Raw genomic sequence first — 26,371 nt, 5'->3', positions numbered from 1 at the left:
CCCATCAGGTCGGGTATGTTCACGGCAGAAATCTTCGAGTGCCGAGCAATTGTTCTGAAAAACAAGGCCCCCATAGCGAAGCTAAAACGTCAATTTTTTTAGAACAGTTGGTTGGCGCTCAAAGATTTCCGCCTTGTTCCTGATTCAAATCATGTTTGGAGCCATGAGACACACTGGCATCTCATCAACATGTTGGGAAAAAGGCAAAATGTTTGCTTTTTCTCAATATCATGAAACACGGAAATTGAGAAGTATAAGATGCAAATATCTTTTCTTGGGCATTGAGAGCACCGTAACCTAAGCACACGAGAATTTTAACTTTCCACTATGCATGGCACACAGGCAGCCCAGCTAAAGCTAAACATACAAGTAGCTATCAAGTAGCCATAACAGCAAACATGAAATTATAGTGCCTAGAATATAGTGTATATTCTAGGCATTGTAATGAAATGCAAACAGCCACAGTCTACTCTAGCTTTGATTGGAAGCTTAGCAGATGATGCCGATGGTGTTACAGTGCCTAGAATATACTGTTAGTGTACACTCTAGGCACTATAATGAAATGTAACTACCCACAGCCTACTTTGGCTTTGATTGGATGCTTAGCATATTTTTACTTCTCTATTGGCCTTCGAAGTGGAATTACTGCAGTTTGTAAGATGGCAAGGTGAGGAACATTTGTTTTGCAAACTATGCTGCATTTCAAGCAGTTTAGGCTGACCATGCCGGCCAGTGCCTTGAATTGCACTATTCATTAACAGGCACGGGTGCTTGCGCCGAATAGCCAGCTGGCTGTTTTGGCCCATTTGTGACACTCCACCAGTTTCCAACCATGGCAAGGTGAGAAATGTTTTGTTCTTGGTAAACTGCGCTGCTTGACACAGCATAATACAGTTGTGACGGGCACACCTACGTGCTCAGCCATGGCACAAACATGTACTTGCTGATTGGTGCACAGTTAGATAAGAGCGCACCTATGCCAGACGCTCTCTGCTTGCTTTGCCTAGCAGTTAGTTTTGTGTGGTTTCACGATGCTGAGCTTTATGGGTTGTGACGTTTTTTTTTTATGGCCTTCACCAACGCACAACTTCTTTCGGGTGATATTTGTTGGCCGGGTAAATACGTGGAACAGCTGGAAGACAACTGGAAAAAATGCGCATTGCACACGCATCGCATCCTAGGAATGCACTTTTCAAAATAGCCAGGAAAAGGCAATGCGCAGGTCTTTCAAAAAGCTTGAAAACCAGGAAGTGGTGTGCCAATAACTGCATCTTCTCTGCTTCTGAAAACATGCATTGCACCCGCACAATTGTTTTCAGTGCTCCTAACATTATGTATGTCTGGCTGTAGTAGTCCGTGCGTTGATGCTGTCCATGTAAAAAAAAAATTTTGGCGAATAAACGCGTAGTCAGCTGTCCAAGCAGCTTTTAGAAAGCAAAGAATAACATTGGGGAATAGAGCAATGCTTGCAAATTGCTAGTAGCGGGTCTCTGCCGTAGAGTATATATGTGTATTGTATTCAAAGCAGAAAGCTGTGCTTGTTGGTTGGAATCCATTTGAAGTTTAAGACTAGCGCTTAAGATGAGGGTTTAGCGCTCGTCCTGTGTGTTCCTTTTTTCTGTGTCCTCGTCTTAAGCGCTAGTCTTAAACTTAAAAGTGTATTGTATGCAGGGCAACAATGTTCAGCACGTGAGGTTCGGAAAAGCACATTGACCCTGTTTGTAATTTCATTCCTTTACAGCTTTCTCACGTTTCACTTGTTTATACAGTTTCGGTATACGCCATGCGCAGCTCCTACAGGGGTGCCACTGAAAGCCACGTAGCGTTGGCCGCTGAACCTGAGGCGGGTCTCATGCGGCAAGCGTGGCCGTGTTGCACGCTTCTGCGGTGACGGTGCGCGCAAGGGGATCACACTGTATAATAGTGAACATGTGTTTGACATCACGGCCGTTTGGGACTACATCGCCTTCATATATGCACCAAGTGTCTGCCGCAGACGAGCGTTAACAAGATTGCATACGAAGTGGAGCTCATTTTGAGTACCCCGCTTTCATTACAACGCCTACGCTAATGCCTTCACTCCTTGACCCATGAACCATTGTTCTTTCTTTGCTCAATGGTACATGCTTGCTTTGTTTACATATAATATATTGCTACAGTAAATTGAAACAGTATCATCGAACCTGCGAGCGGTTTGTATTTGTGCAACTGCCGGAAAAGCCAGCGAGCTTGCAAACCAGCATTCTGAACATGAGAAAAATAGCACATATTGGATTCCTGTAGTAAGAGTTCAGATTTTTTATGCTTGTGCTTTAACACTGCCTGTACAACACGGATTTCACAAGAGAATGGGAATAAGATATAAGCAGATATCAGTGATGCAGAGGTTAGCTAAGAGCATATTAGATTTAAATTTAGATAACAGCAACACGAGCAAATTTCGGCTCACAGTCCTGTAGCAGCTGCTGCCGGTGTGGCACAGCTTATCTGATCTCATCATCGAAGGCCTCTCCCATATTCCTCCAAACAACCCGGTCCCGTGTTAGCTGCATCCACTTGACCCCTGCAAACTTCTTATCCGCCCACTTAACTTTCTGCTGCCCCCCCTGCTATGCTCTCTTTCCCTTGGAATCCAGTTTGTTACCTTAAGTGACCATCGGTTATCTTCTCTTCGCACTACATGTCCTGCCCATGCCCATTTCTTCTTCTTTATTTCCACTAGAATGTCAGTAACCTGAGTTATTTCTGCACGCTTCCTATCTCTTAATGTTACCCCTACCATTTTTCGTTCCATAGCCCTCTGTGTTGTCCTCAACTTAAGTAGAACCCTCTTTGTTAGCCTCCACGTTTCAGCCCCATAGGTGAGTACATCCAATCTCGATCCGCTGCTAAGGCGTGTAAGACAATTTGTGGGACAATTGAACTGATAGTAAAGTAATTCCATAAATAGGCAATTTACTATTTTCAAAGCGCTTCCAGCTACGGCTTCGATGCGAAACTGTTTAGGCCTAGCGATGACTAAGGCCTAGCACATGGCCAGAGCTCGCGGCATCCGATGTGGCAAGTGTTACGAATTTGTCGTCTGCTTTCTTGATTAGGCTAAGGTGGAGCATTTCTTGACTGGCCTTTGTGCCGAGCGAACGATCTGGCAAAAACAGGACTCGACGGAGCTGTAGTATGCTGTGCCGTCGGACGATACTCGAAGGTTTTATAAAAGCGCCGCCGGACAGTACACTAAACACTGCCTATTTTACGTGTTGCTCTAGACAGTTGCTTTAGTAAGCAAGGTGTATGTTGTTGAAACTTGTATGCTTTCCGCACCCGAGCGCAGACACGCACACCTTGTGTACCTTTTCGTGAACAAATGCTGCCAACGCAGCTGCTAACTTCGTAATCAATAGTAATCAACAGGTTAGTTACGACTACGAGGCATGCAAGATATTGTTACGAATGGAATTCACGCACTGATGGGTAACACCACTCTGAAATCGATGGGCACTGCTTAGCCGCACAACTCAACACTGAGCGTCGTCTTCGTCCACACACCCAGACACTTCTTTCTTTACTTGCTGAATGCCAGCGTGGTACACCACATAACATTACCCCCGCCGCAAAAGCACAGTCCCGGTGCGTTCTAGGTAAACGAAGCAGGGCGTGAATAATACGGCTTGTGTCGTGTAACGTGCACAATGTCGGAAGCTCATGGTGCAGAAGACTTCAGGTTTAAAGGTTCTATTTCGTATGTGACGTCGGTGACTCGGCACAAGATACGGTAGGGGCCAGTGTAGCGAGGTAGAAGTTTTTCGCACAAGCCCAACCGGCGTGATGGGAGCCAGAGCAGAACGAGAGAGCCTGGGGTGTAGTGCACATCGCGATGGCGACTGTTATAACGGGATTGCTGGGAGCCTTGGGAGGCAAAGAGCCTGTCGCGTGCAATGTGGCGAGCATCATTAGCGCGGGATATGGCATCATGAGCGTAAGTACTAGTGACGGCGTCAGTAGTGGGTAGCGATGTATCAAAGAGGAGTAATGGGTGTCGGCCAAAGAGCAGGTAGAAGGGAGAGTAGCCAGCGGTATCATGATGAGAAGAGTTATAGGCAAATACTACAAAGGATAGATTAATGTCCCAATCCCGATGGTCGCCGGAGACATACATTGATAACATATCTGTGAGTGTACGGTTGAGGCGTTCTGTGAGGCCGTTGGTCTGAGGATGATAGGTGGTGGTAAATTTATGGCGGACGGTGCACACACGAAGTAGCTCGTCAACCACTCTGGAGAGAAAGCAGCGACCACAATCCGTGAGTAGTTCATGATGGGCACGATGTTCATGATGGGAATATGAATTTAAAGGCTGCTTTCGTTCACAGCGCAGTCAATTCCTCAACATATTGAAGGTGCACCAACATTTGAGTATCAATTGCAATTGCCATCATTTGGAAATGGAATTAGTAGTTTAGTCGTGTAGCAGTGTTGAAAAAATACCTTAATCTGAACAAAAGTAATTCGATGGGATTGCTTGCTTTCTGCGTCGAACAGCTGCGATTCACAACTGTCACTGTTCTTGCTCGTGAGGCATCACTGTAAACCTATAGAAATGTGTTCCTGGCGAGGTTTTATGTGTGTTTGAAAGCCAACTATAGATTGTTTTCACAGCGAGGGAGAAAATAGCCTGGAACCAGAGCGCACAGCGCCGCTCCTCCTCTCTGGTATGTGGGGATGCTGTGATAGCAGCGAGGGCGCTTGGGCATTCTACGAAGGAAGTGCACGCGTTCTTTCCAACCAATTTCTTTCTCTGCAGATTCCATAGTGCCAGCTTCGCAAAAATCTTTCTTGCATGGGCACAGGCTGCTTACCGGGAGATGTAGGGCAGTAGTTGTACAATCCGAATGTTCCGAAATGGGGAGGGTTGGCAGGTATGCTATTTGCACCTTACACGATCCTGGAGTACTTCAAGAGTACTGGGTTCCAGCCCAGGGGAAGTGCATACACACACATTATCTTCTGGTTGGGTACTGCTCCAAGGGAAGAGCTTTCCAATGATAAGCCAGAAACCACGGAAACGTTACTCTCAGTAGACAGTACACACAGATCCACCAGCATGGGCACCGAGCAGAAACCAAGGGGGCAGCATTCGCGGAGAACAGGCAGCGCCACAAGTGGGCGCCGGAAGATTTTTGTAGTGGCCGGCGCCTGAGCAGGGTGCGCGCTTGAAAGAGGCAGCCGTGGGAATGAAATCGGGGTCTGCGCAGCGAAATGGTGGCAGTTTCAGCCAGCTGGAGTGATGTGGCAAAGCATAAACATTGCGGAAGCCACACGACACCAGACGGAGAGACAGGGACGAGCCCTGGCTGCCCGCTGGGCGTTTATTTCTAGGCTGGAAACGCGCGAAACGGAAGACGACAGAAGTAGAAGCGCGCGCAGTTGGAATAGGCCGAGCAAAAAATGAAAGAAGGGGGGGGGGGGGACATGGTAAAAATGTAGAGTACGTAATACAAAAACATTTGTGGCTACCACCCCTCCTCCCACGTGTGGCAGACCTTCACAAAGGCCAGCCTCGAATGCTCCAAGCTGGACTGGTTGAGAGAAAATAAAAGTTACGGCCAATTTGCGTAGTTAATCAAATTCGAAGTGCGTTGCATTTCTTTTCCCTGCTATACCTTTCCACTGCTTGCAATCGTGCTGCCCGTTGTCCTGAAGTTTCTGCCGCACGTTTGTTCCTCTTTGCTTCGACATCTGTTTCACGACGACGCTGAGTGTCTTGAGCAGCTTCCTGAGCACGCTCGGCACGTTTCCTCATTCTTTGTGCTAGATTCTTGCACCGTTTAGCTGCAATATCAGAATCAATAGGCTCACGATCCCGCTGCCTTCGTAGCCATTGTATTTCAGCACGTCGAGCCCGGCTTTATCCATAGCGACGCAAAGCAAACGCCCTCAGCTTTCCTTACACCATCTTCAGAAATGAACGAAAACAGACACAATGTACCCCTTTGCAATGCATTGCTCTGCGGCCGAAAGGTCTAGTGTGGGATCATAGGGAGGGAGGAAGAGAGAAGATAGAGGGAAACACGCTGAAGGCAAGCGCCAGTTAAGATGCGGAGGTGAGCACAAGCTGCTTCACGACGCGCGAGCAGCTTGGAGCCGAGATTCAGGAAGCACCACGCATGAACGTCTGCTGTCCGTGAGGGCTGAGGACTGACTGATGCGAGAGGAGAGATGCCGAAGTTGAGGACGTGCGAGCGACACACACCTGCTCACTCCAGAGTAACACTGCCCAGTGATGGCCACCACGCCCGCAAAAGACACGCTCCCCTCTCGCTGTCTTACTCTCTCAATGGGTGCATATCTATGCGGCCGCTCCGCCCACTCAGTGTGAAGTCGTGTGATGCGGGCATTGCCACTTCCCCTTCCTCCTCTTCAAGTCCACGGACAGGCGGATGGCCAGAGAGAAAGAGCGAGTGGCTTCTGCTGCAGCTATGCAACCACTCCGCTCCTCGCAACGCGCTCGTCGCCACCTTCTCTTTCTCCACTTCAAGTTCACGAAGAGAGAGAGTGAGCAGCTTTGGACAAACATCGGCCAAATCCATGATTGTGGCTTGTAGTGCTACGCACTAAAAAACAAAAGAAGGAAAGCTGCGGGGAATTGAGCGGCCAAGAAGGATGGAACGAGTATGGGAGAAGAATAGGAATGAATAAAGCTGGAGCCACAGAGGAGAAAAAAAAAGCCTGGGAAAAAAAGAAACCCAACACGCGACAAGCCTGAAAACTCGAGAATGCAATTACCGGGTCTTGACAATGCCACAGGCACGTATGTTACGCAGATGACGTTTGAAGAGCTTTAGCTGTTTTTCTGGTGAGGTTACCACTTTTCTCGACGATAAAGGAAACGATGGCAGATTCACACTAATCGCTCTGTTCATTCGGTGCTCGCACACGCGGTCGCTGATACAGTGACACAGCTATAAGAATGGAAAACTCCGTTACAGCATGCACAACAAGCGATCTACGGTTTCTAATACACATGCATATTTTCCTCTCTGTCAGACATGTCGGGATTGTTGCATGCCTACTTTTCTCTTTCGTTGAAAGAATGTCCCGCCTCAAAACCCGACTTGAATGCTAGTTTTCTTTTTTTTAATGATCCTTATTGCCTCTTTGATGGTACTTCTGCCACAAAATTAGGTTAAGACAGGGAAAGGTGCCAGGTGGCAGCCAGCTGCTCGACCACTTATTTGGTGCAGGATGGCGTGTAATGAATGCAAGATCTGCTCAGAGCGTCCACGAAAAAGGAAAAAAAAAAACAAAACAATAATGTTACTAGCATCGATTGAGCAGTACGGCATAAGAAACAGCTCATCATTCGAGGTTCAACAGCTCAGAAGACATCAAAATGTCATTATAACATAAATAAATGAATAAATTGTATGGAATGACAGACAGGGGCTTTATGAATCACATCTACAGGGGAGGGCAAAGCAGACAGCTGTTTTAAACTTTCTTGATCAGTGCTGCGTCCAGTTTGATGTGATAATGTTCACAGAAACGTGGTATCATTTGGACAGTGACATGCTATTTATTGACGGGTACAGTCATTTTGTAAACAGAAGTGAAACACGTGGTTGGGGCGCTGTGATGCACGCTAAGCGAAACATATGCTGCGACATTTTGAAACCATTTACGCGGATCACCAGCGATTATGAATCGTGCACACAAGCCGAAGAACAATTGTTTACTGTGGTATATCGGCCGCCAACTGGCCGCTATAGCATTTTCTTTGAATTCATTGAAGAAATACTAGACTATGCTGCAGATAAAAATTATCGCTAGCTACTGGGCGGTGATTTCAGTGTAAACATGGGCACTGATAACGTTCATTCTTTACAGCTGAATAATATAGTCACTTCATACGACTTCAAAAATGTGATTTTGACGCCAACTCTCGTTTCGCTGAACAGGCAATCACTGCTTGATCAGTTCATGTAAACACAGACATACCAGTTGAAACTGCGGTCACTATAAGCAATGACGTAAGTGATCACAGTCCCAGCTTTATGTCCCATTCAAGCAATCTCTCCAAGAAAAAAATGCTTGAGCCTGCAGTAACCTATTGGTGCCTATCGACAACGAACCTGGATTCTTTTCACGCGTGTGTTTCAGATTGTGACTGGTCTCTTGAATATGAGAAAACAAATGCGAATGATGCCTATAAGGCATTCCTGTCTATCTTTTGCCATTGCTATGACACCTGCTTCCCATATAGACAAGTGAAATTGAATGGGAATATACAAAAGCCTTGGATCGGGCCTGAACACCTGAAAATGATAAGGAAAAAACTTTTCAAAAACATTCTAGACACCAGAGAGCCATCTGCTTTCTTATCATTCAAGAAATGCAGAAATAAGTTAAATACAAAGCTAAGAAAAGCAAGGAAATTGTGTTATAATAACCTTTTTACAGATACATTAAAAAGTCGTCCTCATAAAGCATGGAATGTTATTAACATGGTGTTGAAGGGCCAAAATCCAAGGTTTTCAGTGCCAGAATTACTCCATAATACAAACCTCTCAGGTGTTGGCTTAGTGGAACACTTAAACACTCAATGTGTCAACATGGCAAATACACAAGATAGTCTGGAAGCAGATTTCACCTTTCCATCTCGCTGCACTGACACACTTTTTCTTCAGCCAACCAGTGAGGCAGAAATCTGTTCCACATTTTGAACTTACATAACAGCAATGCGAAAGACGCTGACGACTTGCAGATAAAGCCGGTTAAATATGTAGTCGATATCATCACGCCCTGCTTATCGTATATACTTAACTTAGCACTTGAATCAGGCTGTTTTCTGAGTGCTATGAAGAAGGTAAGAGTTTCAGTCGTACATAAAGGGGGTGATAAGAATGATATTAACAACTATCGACCAATATTTATACTCTCTGTGTTTTCAAAAGGACTAGAAAAAATAATATCTGAACGCGTGAACAACTTTTTCTTGAATCATAGCTTACTAACTGACTGCTGGCACGGCTTCCGGATGGGCAAGTCTACTGAAACGGCTTTATTGACAATGAAAGAACTCATAATTAACAACATTGACAACAACCTTACACTTGGCACATTTATTGACTATAGCAAGGCTTTTGACTGCTTAAATCTTAAAATATTATTACACAAACTGTTTGCGTATGCCTTACGTGGCGTATGCCATTTGTTGCTTGAATCTTACCTATGTGACCATTAGCAGTGTGTTTCTATTGACAATGTACGTTCGTCTTTCCAAACAGTTACCTCCAGCGTACCCCAAGGTAGTGTTCTTGGGCCGTTTTTGGTTAATGTTTATATTAATGATGCTATCGAAAATAGAAATACTGCATCATTTGTGCTTTATGCTAATGACATGAGAATGTTTGTTTCTGGCAAACATATGAGTGAAGTTTTAGCGGAAACTGAATTGCTGAAAATTTGGGATTGGTTTAATCTTAATGGACTAATAATACAAATAAAACAAAAGGAGTACTGTTCAAAGCCAGAAACAAACATGCGGCCATAAACCACCCTCTTTTACTTGGACCTGAAGAGATGAAAATAGTTGATGAACTTAAAATATTGGGTGTAATCCTCTCTGCTGATACGACATGGACTAGTCATATCCAATCATTATCAAAACACCTATCAGCAGCAGCAGTAGCAGCAATGATGCCGGCTGCTCCTATCAGTAAAAGCCAAACTCCAAATTTACCATGCTCTTTTTGCATCTTGAATAAAGTACTGCACGCTTGTGTGGGCTTCCACCACTCTTAAGAATCTGTGCGTTATTCATCGTTTGCAAAAGAAAGTGTTGCGTCACATTGGTAATTTTCCACGACTACACGCAACCGGTCAGTTATTTACAGATTTTGGCATTATCAATGTGATAAATGTTTTTGAATTCCGCTTAATGTACTCATTGCTCTTTTCAAGTGAAAATTTTAAAGTATTTTTAACCACTTCTTCTTGCTTACCTAGTCAAAGAAGTGATCCTCGCACCCGTGCTCCAACCAGGTGGTTCTTACCGCATAGTCATACGGGATACTTACTGCAATCGCTTACATACCAGGTTCCCTGCTAAATAAACACGAAAAACCGAGTGCTGATTTCGTTACTTTTACTCGGAGACAACTTCGCGAATATTTCGTGAAACTTTGAAGCCATCCTTTTTACTGTATTGATGACATCACTGCGGTAATACCGTGAAATTGCGCTGTTATTTGGTAAACTTACATCTACGGTATTCTCCTTTTTTTTTTTGCTTTTGGTGCTGTTCATCTCTGTAATGCCTGCAATGTTTATGCCTGTGTTTATGCCTGTAATGTGTTCCATGTAAAGTAGCTTCCTGTTGAACTGTCACCTGCTGATGTATGCGGGGGTCCTTAGCACTGTCAAGCAGTGTGCAACTGCTTTCGCTGAGGTGCCCCCCCCCCCCCCCACCCCAACCTTAGGTTGGAAAATAAAAGATTGATTGATTGATCGATTGATTGATAGCTGGTACTTTGACGTCAGATGCCGCTTCTCGGCGCTTGGTAGGCGTGCGTGTCTGCAAGTCGCTCACACGAGTTTCCTCTGTGGTGGGGAAGTCGTGGCGAACTATGTGGTGTGCTGGTGTCACTTAGGTTGCTAAAAAAAAAAAAGAATGTGTCGCGAGCTTCTCATGCATGTGGTCCAACAATGACACAAGGACAGCCGCTAGCATGTCGGGATCCCAAGGAAATATGGCTAGCTAGAGGTGCACAGTGGACAACCATCTGGGCTAAGAAAACTGACAGGGCAGGCAAGGAGGAAAGTTTACAGTTAAAATGCAGACTTTAGTAGAGGGAAAGTGATGGGGGGGAGTGAAGGATGGCAAAAAAAAAAAAAAGAACGTCAAGCTGGGGGATGGACAACGAAAACTGCCCAGGAGGAGAGGGAAAGCAGCGGCATAAGCATGGAAAGAAAGGGTGTGGGAGGAAAAAAGGAACAAGCTGAGAGGGAAGAAAAAAATAATGAAATAAAAAAAAAAGAAAACAAGCTGCCAAGACAAATTCGCAAAACTAAGCGGAACACATAGTAAATGCGCAATTAAAACGCTCCATTTCCATTGATTACTCTCTGCATTGTACTGGTGCTCATGCAAGCTATTTTAGACCAGGGAAATATAGACCACAGGACAGCTTCAATAAAAATTATGGAATGATCAATTGCATCCACGAGCGCGGCCCACTGAGCGTGCACGGTGGTCCCAATAGATGCGCATCTATGAGTTGAATTTCTTTTAATTTTTTTGATGAGTTGAGAAAGGCTACTAACGCAGGTGAAAGTAGTGTGTCCTCTTTTGGGAAAAATACCTCGCTGAAAATCTGAACGTGGCAAATCCGGGCATGATTGTCAGCTTGCTGCCCGTTGGATGGCAGCAATCCAAACTTAGCGTTGCTTTGCTTCGTAAAGCTTATTCGGGGACGTGAAAAATGTGAAAATGTGTGCAACCCAGCGACTGCAACCTAGCAATTCATTTGTGACCATATAATGCCGTCAATAGAAAGAACGAACACGGGTGCATGAGCCACTGCAAAAATCTCTTTCCTACCGCGAGGGGTGCACGCATCGCGCCGTGAGTTATTCCTGCACGGTGCCCATGCTCACACATACATGCTCGCACAATAGCTCCCAGTGTCAATTTAATGCTCCATTCTGGCTCATGGATGACATCACCACGGTCACCAGCTTTTGCCACGTATGGAGACCTGGAAAGAGGCACTCCAGCATGAATCAAGCTGTCCAGACCATCTCTTGTGCGAGCATTAAACTGCTATGGAAACCTTTCGTCTTGCACGCCAGCAATACTTGGCCTATGCTGATGCTCAAGAGCAACAACTTACAGAAGCAAAGAAACTACTTCAATTCTTGGATTTCATCTGTGCTCGATTTGAACAGGGTTCTTCAAATCATCCTTGACATCTACGCTGGTGCAACACAAGGCAAACCGTGGTATGTTGAACCTGCACCATGCACCCAACGAAATTGTGCAGTCGTCCCCTTAAGCCAAGATTATATACTTCAAGGTCCTGCAACATCTGGGAGTTAATTGACGCTGAACGCAGTTGAAATTTCTCTACAGGAACCTGCTTGGTTTCTTCTCAGTCAGGGAATGTCCAAAACCAGTCATGTAGTCATCACTGCAAACACACAAGGCCTGCAGAAAGACCGTGGATTTGGAAGACACAGAAACAAATGGATGAAAAAAAGTCTAGATGCCTCTGGAGAAGAACACCAGTTAAGGTACGAAGATAGACCACTTGGCCAGGAAGTTAATATGCACAAAGAGTTCCTAACCAACCAGCACAACAATTGCTGCAACCACTTAATCTTGGGCATAGGATCCAAGCATACGAGCGGCATACACACTGAGGACATGGAAGCTCTGTACTCAAGCATCCTAGACTTTGAAACTGAACGTGACCAAGATGTGGACATCTTCACAGCATACTGAACATGGTTGCCAAACAGCTTTGTTCAATATCTTTCAGAATCACAGAACCCTCCAGAGGCCTGATCAATATCATCTTCTTTGGCGACCTTATCATCACATGTGATGCATCTGCTGTAGATTACAGTAAAACCCACACAAGAAGGTTCTGTACATTGCCTTGAATGTGGTTACCAGCATCAACTGCCTGTGCCTTACTGACAAAAGTTATTTCATATAAGTCTCAAGTAGTATCACAACCCTGACAGGACTTTCTCCAACAAGCTCCGCCGTTTACAAATTTATCAGTTAGACACCATCACGATGCACTGCCTCACCAGTATGGCCCAAGCTTTGCTTCCCATACAGTTCTCTGAAAGCACACTTCAGAGACATTGCTAAACACCCCTGCTTAAATCGAGCATCTGTGCTGTGTCTTTCAGAGGCTTCAATGAATCCCACTTGAACCACTGTAACTGCTTGGCTTCAAGTTATATTGTGGAACTTAACGTCTAGCTAACATTGCTGCCGAAGTTGTCATCTACCTTTTAATATACATCACTGCAACAGAAGTGTCATCAACAGGAGGAACTTATACTTAAGTGAAGTCTCTGCCACCCTTCTGTCCTCTGGCATTACTAGAGCAGCAGCAACATTTCACCTGAGGAGACCAGTGAGCAAGCTGCTGCCATCCTCATTCAAGAAATTCCTTCATGTTAAAAACAAAAAAAAGAAAGAGAAAACCTGTTGTACTAGTCGCAAACTTCAACAAAGACATCAGTAAACATCCAAGATTTCTCACTGTACTTCAAAGCAACGTTGGCTTCCGTCAGGCAACTCCCAAAGGATCTGTGTCAACCCAGCAACACGCGTGCTTAGATCTCACCTTCCAAAACTAAGCAGCAACCAAAAACGTTTAATTAGTATACATTATTGTCCATTTCTTTGATCACAAGGCTATGAGGGTCCTACCGAGTTCAACGACTTTGCTTGAAAGAACCGTCAATGAATACTAGACATTTAAATCGTCTAAGTGACATACAACTTTCCACAGCAAAATAAATGTATCATAAATTACCATCAATGCTTGACATTTCTGACATGACCATGTCCATGACATTTCTGAACATGACCACGTAAAATGTTGTAGAAAAGTAACGCTCATGTGTATATGCCGCATGAATCTCACTTGATCCGATTTTTTTTTTTACTGCGAAAGCAATACTATGCCAGGTCTAACCGCTCGTCGCTGCGTGCCGTGTCCTTATTTAAACAGAAGAAGAAGAATGCCCGGTCATCCGCAGCTAATGCTTTCGCTCCATATTTGGTTCAGCAGCGTTGAACCCTTCTCATTTTTTTTGCCCACTGCGGCCTAAGATACTGCCTAGTTTTTAGGCTCTGATGAAAACTGTAAATGATCAAAGCGGTCACCCTGAAAAAACCACAGCAGCACATGTGAGTCGCAACTCCATCCCCTTATGCCACCCTGAGAGTGCACATGGTGCATAGTATAAAAAAACGAGACAATCGGTGCCAGTTAGGCTCACAGCCAGTTGTTAACTCCATCATGGCTAGACACACTGATGTTGCCGCATGGTACCGCATTTTGTTTTCGAGCTGTCAGCACAAAGTGAAAGCGTGGCGACAGTTTTCGAAAGCTGTAAACACATTACTGTGCAAGCTTTTGCCGCATGCTGGCAGTTGCTTCTTTGCAGGATCACTCTGTCACATGGCATTTTTTTTACAAATATGTAGCGGGCAAGGCTACACTAGGGTTACCTCTTTAAAAGTACCTACCTGCGTCAGATCATTTTCAGAGTGCTTGACTACTTTCTTATTATTTATTAGGTATGCAGACTAAGAAAAATATTAGCAAGTACTTTACAGAACTCTTAACAATGCTCACATTATATCCAAAAAAACTGTTTTCTTTTTTTAAATTTTGGTCCATTTTAACCAGTACATAAACATGAGTGCAATTTTCTCTCCTCTGCAAAGTCTCTCCTCTAATTTGTGCTTCCAGAATGCAACAATTTTTGTCCTACAATATCTTGCAACTATAAGGTTGGCAGCCACTGACCTTGCCGTAAACATGTGGCTCCAGGAGATCATTAGCTGCTTCTTCAGTGTTACTTGCTAGCTCTACAAAAAAACAACAACAACAACCTTTGATTCTATTACTGAATTCACACAATTCACACACAATCTGAATCAATAGGCCACTCACCATTTTTCTCTCGAGCTTCTGCTGACTCAGGATCCACAATAAGCAACTGCTCATCTTTGGTGAATTTAAAGGGACAATTTTCTTTGCTTGAAGACGCCGCTTTGGAGTCAGTGGCTGTATGTGATTAGCAACACAAACATATTACAATGCATAGAAGCCATTATGCACTGTTATGGAAACTATTTAACTGTACCATTTATGAAAACAGGTTTTTTTTTTTTTACTGTATTAACGGAAACAAACAAAACATTATGGGGCACTTGACCTCGTCTTCTAACGCTATGACGGAAGAGTATTAATGGTTCCCGTCTCTGGCTCCACTTGCAGTTCCTCGTTCTTGAGGCTCTGCTCAATTAATTACCAGTCCCTTAATTTTTGCCTCCAATGTCCCGCATATTCTTATTATCATGCAGTCCTATTCTACCGCATAATCCAACTACCGGCCGTAAGCGGTCACCCGACATAGATATAAAGCCCTGCTTTAAGCAAGTCTTATGAATGTGTCCGTGTGGCCTAGAAGTAGCGTGCCTGGCTTGGCATCCAAGGCTTCTGCCAGTGGCTCCTCACATTTCTGCTTCAGCCACGCTAGGGCTTTCTCAATTTCAATACATTGACGACAGCCAATATACGGCTTTCCAACACCCTTCATGGTATCATGTCCACAGCACTCAAGTATGCTTATGTCTGACATAGGTCTGACATGCCTGCTGCTGACTGTGAGGCTCAATGAAGAAGTACCTGCTTGTTTTCACAGCAAAAGCATTAGAATAACTCATGTTGTTCTTTGCAGCTAGATGAGTTTTGTAATGGCTTGCAGCAGTTTGTGCAGTCTGCTTCACTCACTGCTCTCCACTGGTGATTCAAAAGGTTGATCAAAGAAGCCATGTCACATGCAGAGGGCATTTTTTGACAATTTACTCCCTCCAATCAGTTGTAACCTATTCTAAAATCACTTGCAAATACTTATTATGCTCTGTGCTTTTCAAGTTTGTGAAAATTTTGTATGTATTATGCCCAGCGCAAAATGCATTATACTTCTGGCAAAGCTGCCCTGGCATCATTTCAATTGTGGCAGCCCCCACAGCGTGAAATGTGCAACTCAACATGCCACAAGCCTGCTGCACTTCTCATGGTAGCTTAATGTTATATTGGATTGCATTTTTCGTAGATCTGATGTGTGGCAAAAATTCATGCTCTGATAAATTTGATGATAAAACAGAAAACGCCAGCTTGCAGAAGTTTTGGTACAGTATCAGGGCATCTTTAGCATACTATGCATCATGTTAGCATTGTATTACACGAGTACTATGAGCCCGCCTGCTGCCACTGCGCACATATTGATTGGACCCGTCACCCTGGATGTAGTCTTGAGGGCGGCAAATAGCGCCATGTGCATGCATGATTGTCACACCGGGACCAACCAGCGCATGCACACTGTCACTGGGTGGGCTCCCAATACTACAGTAATGTACAGTACCATACAGTACAGAACGGTACATGGTATGCTAAAGGTGCTCACTGTGCTTTGGAGCAGACTGCAGCAGGGAAGGCAATCTGGAGCAGAATAGAGCAGATTGAGCAGCACTTCGACCCCAACAACAGCATAATGGGAACCTCAAATGGCATACAGCATAGTGGAAACACAGGTGAGAAGTAAAATAGCTTGTCAAGAATGCTGGTAGCATTTCACAACCTGTGTTGTGCACACAGGTGGCACTACGAAATGAAACAAGTTCAGGAGACCAGCAGCCTATTTGCAAAAGGCTTTGTGCAAGATATGGCTTCTTGATTCTGGATACCACTGCATTTGAACAGTAGGCTTGAAAACAGACTTCTCAATAACAAACAATGGGCAAACTTGTGGGGACTGTACTCCTGAAGCAACGCGAAACATACAGCCGCTGCTGCTTTTGCTAGCTAGAGACCCCAGTCACTCTGGGAGGGAGGAGCTGCCAGTCATGCTACTGACCCGCTCCAAAGGGAGCTTTTCTGAGAACTGCTGCTCAACATCCACAGTGTTATTCCCATATTGGTCTCGCGTCACAATTGGGCCACATCCTGGTGACGTGTTGGGCTCTTACTTCAACGCAAAGCCATGTGTGGGAAGCGAATGGGGAGACCCCGCCATCGACTCGGGCAGCAGCAGGTGCATACGTTTTTCCCTCCGGGTTTCCCAGCCTTCGCCATGGGACCGTGGGTTGTGAACGCGTGCACGTTGAGTCCAGGCCCAGAAAGAGTCCGGTGAGTCCGGCGCCCGCCTGTGCAGTGCCGACGCTTTTGAGTCTGGAGGGCCTTGTTTGGCACGGTTCTCCATCACTGCCAGCCTCTGCTAGTGGCGACGCGCGTTGAGCCATCAACATGCAACCTGTGTCGTCAAGATGTGATCCACACATCCCTCATCCTTCCTCGTCATGGGTCGCACGCTTTTGATCCTTTGGTTAGCCATGCGGAATGCAAGCACCCTTAGCTCCGCCACGAACACGTGGGTAGCTTTTGCCTTGTGCGTGCGGTGCCGCATCCCAGCTCTCGGGTGCTGCAGTAGAGCTATGGGGTGGTAACGAGGTCTAGGGCTTAGTGCAGTGTTTGTGATACACCTTTCAGTGCGTTAAACATTTGTGCTTATAACTTTTGCTATTGCTTCCTTTAGAGTAGAAGCACAGGCGCACAGTGCATGCTTGCTGTGTCCTCGGCTTGCTATGACCCGAACCCGTGGTATGGGGGTGAGGATCTGCGTACCATCCGGCAACAGCAAACCTTTCAAAAGTAATCTCATAAGTTCCAGCTTTTCCAGTCATGTTCATACCAACAGTTCATCACTAACAACTTCAGAGAGCCCTGTTAAGTGCATGCGAATATGCAGTGAATTAGCCGCTCCTTTTTATGTTTCCTGCAAGCTAACATATCAGCAGCAAAGACTGTTTTCAACAAATATTACTAAGAATGGTGTCATACAGAAGGCTGTCATACAAACAGTTCATCACTAACAACTTCAGAGGGTCCTGCTAAGTGCACGCGAATATGCAGTGAATTAGTCCTTTTCATGTTTCCTGCAAGGTAACATCAGCAGCAAAGACTGTTTTCAACAAATATTACTAAGAATGGTGTCATACAGAAGGCTGTCATACCAACAGTTCATCACTAACAACTTCAGAGGGCCCTGTTAAGTGCATGCGAATATGCAGTGAATTAGCCACTCCTTTTCATGTTTCCTGCAAGGTAACATATCAGCAGCAAAGACTGTTTTCAACAAATATCAGTAGGTTGTTGTGCATGCACAGAATGGTGTCATAAAGAAGGCTGACTGGCCTCATCTCATCCGAGACTCGCCACACAGTCTCAAGACACCCACTAAGGAAGCACTACTCAAGATTCAGCAGTAAAATGAGCAGAATAATACAGTTAGTGAATTATGCCCATGAAATGTGACCAACTTGGGAAAGCAAAGAATATGCATAAAAGAAACTTGCTTCTTGGTGATAATAGGAACAAATGTCCAATCCATGCCAGAAGTGCAGTTCGTTTCAATCCCTGCAACACTGATTTGGTCCAGCACATCTTGTACCGCTTCACTCATGTGACCACTATGCTCCTGCAGCTGCTCCACTATGAGCATTTCCCCACCTGGAAAAAAATCCCTAACGATGAGTTCATTGCAGGGGAGGCCTGCCCTTAAGTGCACATAGCATAACTGATGACATTTATGACATTCCATATGCAATTACCAAAACAATTGCCTCTCAGTCTGGCATTGGACTTTTTCAGTTCCCATACTGCATGAAGCCAACCCCTAACCCACTTTTACAAAGCTTGAACATGCTTCATATGCCTCTCTGCAAAAAAGAAAAACAAATATAGTCGCGTAACATTGGTAATCTACAAAGCACTGCATGCCTTTGTGCCATGCAAGATCATGAACAGGCAGCCCACAAACAAAGCGAGAAGGGGCGTGGACCTCGTTACAGTAACTGATAACATTTATGATATTCCATATGCAATTACCAAAACAATTGCCTCTCAGTCCGGCATTGGACTTGTTCAGTTTCCATACTGCATGAAGCCAACCCCTAACCCACTTTTACAAAGCCTGAACATGCTTCATATGCCTCTCTGCAAAAAAGAAAAACAAATATAGTCACGTAACATTGGTAATCTACAAAGCACTGCATGCCTTTGTGCCATGCAAGATCATGAACAGGCAGCCCACAAACAAAGCCAGAAGGGGCGTGGACCTCGTTATAGTAACTGATGACATTTATGATATTCCATATGCAATTACCAAAACAATTGCCTCTCAGTCCGGCATTGGACTTGTTCAGTTTCCATACTGCATGAAGCCAACCCCTAACCCACTTTTACAAAGCCTGAACATGCTTCATATGCCTCTCTGCAAAAAAGAAAAACAAGTATAGTCGCGTAACATTGGTAATCTACAAAGCACTGCATGCCTTTGTGCCATGCAAGATCATGAACAAGCAGCCCACAAACAAAGCCAGAAGGGGCGTGGACCTCGTTATAGTAACTGATGACATTTATGATATTCCATATGCAATTACCAAAACAATTGCCTCTCAGTCCGGCATTGGACTTGTTCAGTTTCCATACTGCATGAAGCCAACCGCTAACCCACTTTTACAAAGCCTGAACATGCTTCATATGCCTCTCTGCAAAAAAGAAAAACAAATATAGTCGCGTAACATTGGTAATCTACAACGCACTGCATGCCTTTGTGCCATGCAAGATCATGAACAGGCAGCCCACAAACAAAGCCAGAAGGGGCGTGGACCTCGTTATAGTAACTGATGACATTGATGATATTCCATATGCAATTACCAAAACAATTGCCTCTCAGTCCGGCATTTGACTTGTTCAGTTTCCATACTGCATGAAGCCAACCCCTAACCCACATTTACAAAGCCTGAACATGCTTCATATGCCTCTCTGAAAAAAAGAAAAGCAAATATAGTCACGTAACATTGGTAATCTACAAAGCACTGCATGCCTTTGTGCCATGCAAGATCATGGACAGGCAGCCCACACACAAAACCAAGAGGGATGTGGTCCCCTTCGTAAAGTGGCTAAGCATGTCACTGCATTTACTTAAATCCAGGATGGCCTCCACCGCAAGCAAAATCCTGAAAATTGCACAAGTTACAAAAAAAAATTAAATAGAACCCTTGAATGCAAGCCAACAAAGCCACTAGCAAAAGAGGGACAATGAGGTTATTGGGTCCTGTGAATTCTCATGATCAGCACACACTCATGACCATGACCATTCAGCATGCATCCATTTTCTTTATGCTGGATTTTCGCTCAATGAACTGTCCTCTGCTAATATGACAGCCAAAAAGCAGCAATGTAATGATGGCACTTATTTGGCACCATCACTTCGCATTGTGCCTTTTGCAAGAATTGTCAGCTTCGATTCGAGTAAATACTATACCACACAGTTCAGTGAAAAGTGCTGCTAAACTGATGGTCCCATTAATGTTCATGAAAGCCATTTTCAGCCCTGTTTAATGCCACAAAAAAGTAACTTATAAACTATTTTCATTACATATATTTGCAATTTAACCAAGCATGGCACAGATTTATAACTTTTTATGCTCATAAAATCATCACTGGGACACTAAATATTAAGAAAAAGTGCAGATCGAAGTTTTTCATGTCAGCATATTCACAAAGCCCTGTTCTGTGCAACATGCTGGAAGAAAGACAGGTGAAGTGCAGGCGCTGTGAGGTGCAGCCAGTCAGAGCAGCTTTTTACCATTGCATATCCACAAAGGGCAGCATTTGTACTAGGGGCCTTCATTGCATGTTTTCTGGCACTTATATCGGCATACCTGGCACAGATGCTCAATTCTGGTTTGTATATGGTGTTCACTTACTTGAAATGACTTCGGTTGAAGGGACATCTCTTTAAAGCTCTGCACACTTTCCTCATCATATTCCAACTCTAGGCCACAACGATTGTGCTAACAGCTGCCTTCCTAGCCCATGGCTGCATTCAAAGTTGAGGGGATATATGGTTAACATGATATTTATTTGAAGCGAGCGTAATGTGACATGCATTTAGAGAGCACTGTGGTCCAATGCAACTCAACAAAAATTGCTCCTCCAAGGAAGGCCCCTGCAGCCAATGCTGTCGAGCAATTCTCCCAAATAATCCCCTTGGGCCTATCAGTGAGACAACACAGTATGACAGGTGAAAGAAGCTTCACCATGCCTTACTTGGATCAGTCGACGCCGCTAGGTGAAGAGCCTCTTTTGATGGGCATCTCAAGTTTCTTTTGACAGCTGCGAACATATGCAATATGTACTTTGTTTCAGCTTTCAAGTGTTGTGGCACAAATTGAAGGGTGCAAAAATTGATTTATGAATTTTATGTGATGTATGCCTAGCGGAGGAAGCTTTGTAGATGTTATTTCCTTTCAGTCTAAGATGAGAATGATAAACTTGTGACCCAATGGCAGTATTGGTCAAAGAGTGTTACGGCACAAGGTATTTTTCTTTTACACAAAGTGAGGTCAAAAGCAAATTTTTTTAACAGCTCACAAGACGTCGACATTGCAGAGAGCTAGCGCCATTGTTGAAACTAGGTAGCCTCGGGCCTTCATGCAGGTTCCGTAGTTTGAACCTCGTACGTACGCTTATAGATAAATGTTTGTTGACCAAAAACCGCGTGCTCGGAATTTTGAGGTGCAGACATATTCAACCGAAGCAAAAGCTTCCTTGGATTTCAGCTTTTCGACTGCGCGAATGTGAAACGCAGTGAAGCAGCCGCCGCTACGTTGTCTTGGCGGCTAGCATTTGCCCCAAACGCAAGGCACACATTATGACATTCCAAATATCAACTCTCCCCCCCCCCCTTTTTTTTTAATTAGAATGCCATTTCGTGAAGCGACACTTAACTAGAACAATAATAGGAAAAAGTCGCCATTCGCATTTACGACAGTCGACGTTGCCGAGGGCTGGCGCCATAGTTCAAACCAACGTTACTAGTTGGTTCAAACCATAGTTCAAACCAAACCCCTCAATAAACTAAAAGTAGCGCCAACATGTGAAATTTGCCGCCCGCCTCCTCTCCGGCGCTCTCCTTCGTCGTTCGACCATCTCATTGGCCGAGCGCCGTCACGTGCGCGCGCGCTTTTTTCTTTTTTTTTTTTTGCTGGGCGTGCAGCTTCCTCCTTTCCAGCGGTGCGGGCGGCGCGCGCGCGGCACATATCGCCGTGTGTTTTGCTGCCACGCGGACTGCTGCTAAATTGTTCCCGCTGGCTATTTAATCTTTTTTTTTCAACCACGTTGCGCTCTTTGGCCGGCGGCTGATAGAAGCACGGTGGTGAAGACGAGCTCAACCAACGCAGACATCGCGTACGAATGGTGTCACGCACTGACAGCTGAAAACTGCACCGTCTCAGCGCAAAATATATATATAAAAAACTGCTACCTCCCTTCCCAAGTTTACCGGTAGCTCACAAGTCAGTCAAAGCTGCAAAGACGCCACACAGACTGCAGCTTCCGCCGCCTATAGTTAATTTGATCTGCAGCTGAAGTTGAAAATACATGGAAGACAACTGCTGCCACACTTCTCAAGTTTACCGGCAGCTCACAATCCAGTCAACGCTGCAAAGAAACCATACACAGACTGTTTCAAAATTGTTCCTGTCCGCCGCCTAGTTACAAATTTTATAAAGCATGCCGCTGAGTGGCCAAAGGTGACGAACTACGGACACACGGAGATGAAGGCGAGTTGAACCGACGCCGATATCGCGTACATGTGGTGTACGACACACAGCTGAAACTATTCTGGTGGGAAATCCCTGTAAACATTCGGTAATTATGTTTCAGCAGTAAGTAATATTTTAACCTGAACACATTGCGACAAAATGCAAGCTGAAATGCTCTGGTGAGACCCGGCGCACAGCCGCCGCGATCGGCGCGCGCGCGGCGCTGATCGAGACGGCTGTGACCGGCACCTGCTCCCATGGAGGAAGAAAAAAAAATGCCTGCTCCGGAGAGCGCGCGCTAGTCGCGCACCCCGTAGATGGAGCCACGGTCGAAATGCGAGAGGAGGAGCGGCGCCGCCGGAGGAGGAGGGAGGAGATGGCGCTACTTTGAGTTTATTGAGGGATTTTTTTTTAACTAAAAGAAACTAACAGCGGAGGAGAGTGTCCCAAGTGGCGGTCGGGAGAACTAGCGACGCTGCAATCAACTCTTTCCTCTCTTTCCTCGCCGGGCGCGTCGTCTCTTACACACGGCGCGAAAGCATGGAGCGGCCAGCACACACGTAGCTTTTGCGTGCTGCCGTTGCAATGTACATGGCTGCAGTATAATTATAACTACATTACGACAGCTTTGGCTTCGAAGCGACGCATTACCCTGGAGAGCGCGTTTGTCTTATGCGAAATTCATTTGAATTAATGCTGTGAAACTAGTGTGGGCGCCGTCGGCTAGCTCACAGGCACTGTTTCTTGCGTTACTCCCTGGCCTGTGTTTGTAGTATGTTCTTTCAGGGAATAGATCCTGTCATGCAAACAAATGTCAACTTTTCAGTGCATAGGATCACTCTAACCTTTAAAGGTAACGCAGAGGGTATCACGTTTACTAATGCGCTGCGCAGATTGCCTCAATTACACGCAGAAATCTGCTAGCTTGAGCAGCCTGTTCATGCAGCGCATGAAGTCTGGCTGCTAGCGTCAAACGATATAGCGAGCACAGATTACGCATAAACGCCCTCCGTCGTCACCTAATCAGAAGCGATTTTCTTAATGTCTAAGTTTCGAGGTATGGTGTGGACCATAGCTCCGGATCGGCACTCTCGCACTCCCGTATATAGCAATGTAAAAAAAAAAAAAAATAAATAAATAAAAAAAAGAAAAAAAAATCCTTTGTCATCTAAAGCAACGTCAGATGTGAAGAGCTATTTATTGAGTTCACTAAAAGAGGAATCAGTTAGAATAGGCGTGTGCATTGCGAGAGGACACGACTGAACAAGCGCATTCAAAAATCTTATATTACGAGTAATCAAGTCTCACCCTTGAGAGATTCCCCTCCCCCTTTAGACACACACAGAAAATAAAAACGACATAATTTTACTGCTTGTAGGCGAAGTTAATGTAATTTCAAACTAGCTATAGCACAAGATTGCAGTTTTAAAACACGATATTCAAGGTATCTACAACGCCGGAAAGGGCAGTAGAAGCGAATTGCATGAACCTGTTTTGTTATTTATTAGCGCAAGAAAAAATGCAATATTGTCAACAACACCAAATTCTAATGAAATGCAGCAAACAACTAGAACTTGATTTCATCAATGATAGAAAAACATTGCAAAGTTACACGCAATTAAGAGGAACTTTTGGGAAATATTTGAGTAGGCAGCATAATCCTTTGTGTGTGTGTGCGTGTGCGTGTGTGTGTGCGTGTGTGTGTGTGTGGGGGGGGAATGAGCGTTAGCGTACCTGAATTCCTCTGACTATCTTTTTTTTAGCATGTGATTTTGTATTGCTTCAACAGCAAAAAACATATTTGCAGCGAATTCACTTCAATGCATGCGTTAATGAGTTCATATGCTTGGTTGGCAGCATATCTTGAGCTCATTCAGCCCGCCTCACAAAAATGCAGCTACGAAGCCGTTCGACATATCATACCTCAGTTCAGGCAGGAACTTGACGTACCAGCCATTGTAAGTCTGGAAGGCTTAGATTGTAGATGCCGATCTAGATCATCTTCTGAGCTTTTTAGATGCTTATCTTTTAATAACGAGAAACAGATTGAAGAACCGTGAAGAAGCGATATAAGCTACACTCCCATCCCTCCTAGCTCCCTAATTACCCCAACAGCGGCCGAGAGTCATCCCTTCAATAAAATAATTAAAGGCTTAATTCATTCATCATCTTTTTTCTTTTTCTTGTCAGCTGCCGCAGCTCGCTGCGTTTCCTACGTCGCATGCTCAGTTATTTTGAAGATGTTTTAATGTTTGTGATCATCCGGCTTGTCGAATTGCGCTGCAGTTCTAATATGTCTCCTCTTAGAGTTGGAAGCCCCGTGCTCAATTTCGCTTCATTGACATGCTTCAGAAGAGAATCAAATCTCAATTCACATGTTATGAGAACTTTATGCGCAACATATCATTGCCGTGACAATTACCCGCTCAGTGACAAAAGTCTGCTGAAAAAGCAAAATTTCTCGCTCTGATGGCTCGTCTATTTCCTCGTCGCGAAAATACTCAAATTTCCTTCGAATTGCTGGTACTGCGACGAACTCAAAATGATCCAAATCAAAATCTATTTGTGCAACTCAGCTGTCCGATTTGCGCTGTGTACACTGATAGGCTCTTGGAATCTTGCATGTTCTCTACTGGCATTCCTGTCGAAACACACGGGGCCGCTCGATCATTAGAGTGCTTTATTTTCGGCATATATAATGCCTTTTGCGTTTGAAATATGTGCCAGCAAGAAAATAAAGAGCCTTGCTACACGAACTATCACGAGAGTACTTGAATATAGTTCCTTTTCTAAATGCAGATCAGAAATTTCTCGCTTCGAAGTAAGTTATATCTCTTATGTGCAGAGGTTGTGCCCACATTTTAATCTTGAGAAAGTCTATTAGTGACACGAACAAATGACGGACTTCCAATTCGTTTCAATAGGCTTCGTTGCCCACGATGCAAAGCATGCAAGCCAGCATGAAGAGGCCTTATGTTAAAAAAATATAGTAGAAAGCTTCGTCTTAAGAGAGGGCTCGATAGCATCTTTAACGCCGTCTCTTCATTCCGCCAATTTTAGGCACCTAATGGCTGGCACGTAGCTGGCAAAGCGTACGTCTATTTGTTTTTGATTTTAGGGTAAAGACACAGCATCTTGTCGACGCACACCCTAATTTTGCAGTGAACGGCATAAAATTGGAGGCACACATGTCGGCAGCTTGGCTCCCTGTCACAAATTGAACTGAAACTGGAAAAGAAGGTAGATGCTAAATAAGAAGAAAAAATGACAGCACCCTTAATGCTGCGCAATGAGCGGCTACGTCATATGTTCTTTTTTTTTTACGAAATGACTTGCCCTCACGATATCGCGTAATAAAGAGAAATGAAACCGAAGAGCAGAACGTTACCAGAACGTTGGTTCTGGCGAGCAAGTCGACAACGCTGTCACAGTTGTTTCACGGCATTAAATTTCGCATCACATAAAAGCTTTCACTGAGGACGTAGGCCTTCGAAGCCAAAACTGTCATAATATAGTCATAACTGCAATCCAGCCGTGTAGAGTGCAACGGCAGCATGTAAAAGCTACGTGTATGTCGGGCGCTCCATGCTTCCGCGCCGCGTGTAGCAGACGACGCGCCCGGCCACGGCCGGTCTCGAGGGAAAGAGAGCGCTCTCTCCCTCGAGACCGGCCGTGGCCCGGCAAGGAGCAAGAGTAAAATCCCTTGATAATTTGAAAGTAGAGACACTCTCCTCCGCGCCGCGCTTTCCTCCTCGATTCTCCTCGCGCGGCGGCGGCGAGCGCTGCGCACGACACGCTTTTTCTCCTTGACGCCCGCCGGCCGGCCGCAGCAGTGAGTGAAGCGCGAGCTTTTGGGCCAGGTCTGCGCTCCAGGAGTGCGCAAAATTTTTGAAAAATTGCAAGAAAAGCATTGAGAATGCCGAAAGTAAAGTTCATGAATTG

At 44.9% G+C, this 26,371-nt stretch overlaps 1 long non-coding RNA gene across 1 annotated transcript in view; it reads left to right on the top strand.

Annotated features, from left to right (window-relative positions):
- Positions 1-759: 759 nt before the first annotated feature.
- The window catches only part of LOC146206495 (uncharacterized), a 43,147-nt gene continuing 17,535 nt past the window's right edge, over positions 760-26,371 (top strand). Inside the window, exon 1 of the long non-coding RNA XR_014703265.1 lies at positions 760-840. This is a non-coding gene — a long non-coding RNA (uncharacterized LOC146206495). The remainder of the gene's footprint in view (positions 841-26,371) is intronic.

Source organism: Amblyomma maculatum, chromosome 1 (genome assembly GCF_055883805.1).
Source record: "Amblyomma maculatum isolate TAMU_Amacu chromosome 1, ASM5588380v1, whole genome shotgun sequence".
Classification (NCBI taxonomy): Eukaryota; Metazoa; Arthropoda; class Arachnida; order Ixodida; family Ixodidae; genus Amblyomma; species Amblyomma maculatum.
Note: the sequence above shows the minus strand (reverse complement) of the source record. Positions and strands in the feature narration are given on the sequence as shown.